This window comes from Aphis gossypii, unplaced genomic scaffold (assembly GCF_020184175.1).
Source record: "Aphis gossypii isolate Hap1 unplaced genomic scaffold, ASM2018417v2 Contig01041, whole genome shotgun sequence".
In the NCBI taxonomy this organism is placed as follows: domain Eukaryota; kingdom Metazoa; phylum Arthropoda; class Insecta; order Hemiptera; family Aphididae; genus Aphis; species Aphis gossypii.
This window is the reverse complement of record NW_026083424.1, coordinates 14,520-17,535: the sequence shown is the minus strand read 5'-3', so window position 1 is coordinate 17,535 and position 3,016 is coordinate 14,520. Positions and strand designations below refer to the sequence as shown.

At 30.9% G+C, this 3,016-nt stretch overlaps 1 pseudogene; it reads right to left on the bottom strand.

Moving 5' to 3' along the window:
- Nucleotides 1-676: 676 nt before the first annotated feature.
- On the bottom strand, nucleotides 677-2,809 carry LOC126555731 (uncharacterized; annotated as a pseudogene).
- Nucleotides 2,810-3,016: the final 207 nt, after the last annotated feature.

The following is a 3,016-nucleotide window of genomic DNA, read 5'->3' as shown; positions in this document are numbered from 1 at the left end:
TATGGGTAAAAATCTCCCTAGTTAAATTTGTAACGTGCCACGTACAATCAGTTGAATGATGTCGATTTGGAAAAGGTTTTGTGAAATAATTGAACTCTCGAAATTATTCTAAGTGTTTTTTATTTAAAATTATTCTAAGTCCAATTATTTAATTTAATAAAACTTGTGAAAAATATTCTAAGTCCAGGAGACATAAAATATTAAACTGGGTGACGTGAAGGTGCTTGCGCTAACTCTGGTGGATCACGTCTGAATTGTGCCTAATCTGGGCCCCCTTATATATCGTCCAGGGACTCCCGCGGTACCTTCAGATCCCTGATGGTCATCTGCACCTGCATCCGCTTCTTCCCACGCTTTGCGTTATCTGAACGCCGACGTGCGTCATTTTGACATCTATATTATTCTATCGGGTGGTAATTATATTTCTATATTATTCTACCGGGTGGCAAGCGTACGTGCGATGATCTGCCTTTGACCCTGCACGATGCCGCCGCATAATATAATTGTTATAATATAATATTTTCGTTGCGGCTAGCGTTCTCACGCCGTTCCGCCGCCGCTGATGATCGACAATTGCTACGTTAATGTGTTAATCGTTCACGGTTAGGAAAATCTGTACTTGATATCACCTGCTCACTTTTAGAATCCAATTATAAGAATAATTGTTACACCCTCATCAAAAAGTGTCTGTTGCACCCCCAATGTTAGATTATTGTTGGCTACAGAATGTAATTTATATATTATATTTAATATAAGTATCAGAGCACGTTGCACCTCCCCACGAAAAAAAAGGTTTATGTCTCAAAGACAGAAATCTTTCAAAGTTCAGTACAAAATAGTTAAATTACAAATTATTACAATATTATAGTGTTTACAATAATCGATTACAAGTCATTGATATAAGACATACATTACAATCCTCTGTATGCTTTTACATTTAAAGTATTTTCGTTATATAATATGAATATATGATGTATATGTTGTATATATAATTTTGATTAAATATGGGTTGATTACATTTACAAATGGTTAAATAGTTTGATTAAATATTTTGATTATAATATAATTAATGATTATATGGTTGGATTAAATATTCTTAAATATGTTGGTTAGTTTTCTTATAATTTATAATTGTGATTACAATAAAATATAGTGTTAGTAAATAGTACAATATAGTGATTATAGTTAATTTGATAATTCCAATAAAATATGTGGTTAGTATAATGTGCTGATTACAATAGTTTCTTATATGGTAAATTAATTAATACAAATATTATTTTTTTTTTTTTTTACTTATTATATATATATTAGTAGTACAAAATCTATAAAGTTCCCCACAATTCAAATTTATTTCCATATCCCAATAGTAACTTATTCGTACAGTATGTTTTCTTAAATCTAAGTGTATATATATATATATTTATTATCATTCCAGTTTGTATGTTTTTTTTATTTACTCAATCAAGATTCGCTGCCCATGGAATGACATACTAATCATTTGAAGTACGTCGTCCACATTGACAACAACCCTAATTGATTAATACGTTTACTTGATCACTCTTTACTCATTGGGGATGCCATAGAATCCACCCCATCGATCATATGTCAAATGGTATGTCGATAGGTGTTTCGTACAGCCCCAACCACTTCGTTTTACCTGATCAATTCATTCTAGACATACATTTATCTACTGTAATTCAATATATCTCGTGGATTCTGTATTATTTCGAGGTAATAGTTTAATTCATAACAGTATGGTTCACCAAATTCTCTGTCTAACGCCATATCATACAAAAATCTTTTGGCTGCCTCAATCATTTCCAATATAGTTTCATCCTCGTAAGGTACGAGTATATTTTCATTAGCGGTAACTATATGAAAATCAAAACAAGCTGTGTAATTATGCCATTCTCCCTGTGTTGGATTAATATGAAATTGCGTTTCTATGTTAAACGATATTGCCGAAGCTAATTGCTCCATCCTATCCATTATTGGTTATTATTTATTTCGTAGAGTTGATTTGTAATTTATAGAATTATGAATTTCTGAAAAAGAAATTTTACGTTCGTATTTCGATTATTAATGTAACCGTTGTTTTTTGTTTTATTACTACTTTTATTGTTATTGTTTATATATTTTTTTTTTTTTTAGAAATGTTTTATTAAATTTTCATATCGCTGTTTCCGTATCACATAATCAAATATACATTTAGTATACTTGACATCCATTCTCGGATCATGCGCATACGTAGTATGGTGTTTCTTTTTACATATTATATCATGGGTCTCTACTAAATTAAGTAGCCTTCCTGTTTTATTATATGTACCGATATCTACTTCGAAAATTATTTCTTTGTTGCCTAACTTTTCAAACTGAATATAGAATTTTTATTAAAATACTTATCGTAGCACGTTATGTTTAACATAGGATAGTGGTCTAAATCTAATCTTTTTAAAATATTTTTGTCCGAATGTCCGTTCCATACTACTATCACATTCTCTTTATTACCTCTACGTATGTAACTGTCAATATATCCCTTATTCAAATTATTCCTGGTTGAACTCAAACTTTGTTGTAATTGGTCTAGACAAGCATCTCTCAGATCAGTTTTTACTCTGAACACTCTCTTTATCTCTCTTATTGCCACCTGAAGCTCCGTCTCACCCATAGGTCGAGCTTCTTCGTTAAGTGGTAGCAAAAGAGGTCGTCCCTCCAGTTTCCTAATCTTAAATCGGTCTAAGCTATTGGATATAGCTCCGGAGATGACAATCATGCTCGTCTTGTTCACCATTGAGAACTCGAAGTCCATAATTATGAATTTATGTGTCTCTTTTCTGTATAATTAAATATTTTGTATCTTAATACTAAAATAAATCTAATTTACTATCTTATTCATGCTTTTTTTTCTTTTTTTTTTTTTTATATATTTTTTCTTATATACTAGTCTCCCTCATCGTGTTTAACTCTGTTCCTTGTTCGTGTATTAAGTTTACTACATATCTGTATCTGTATCTGT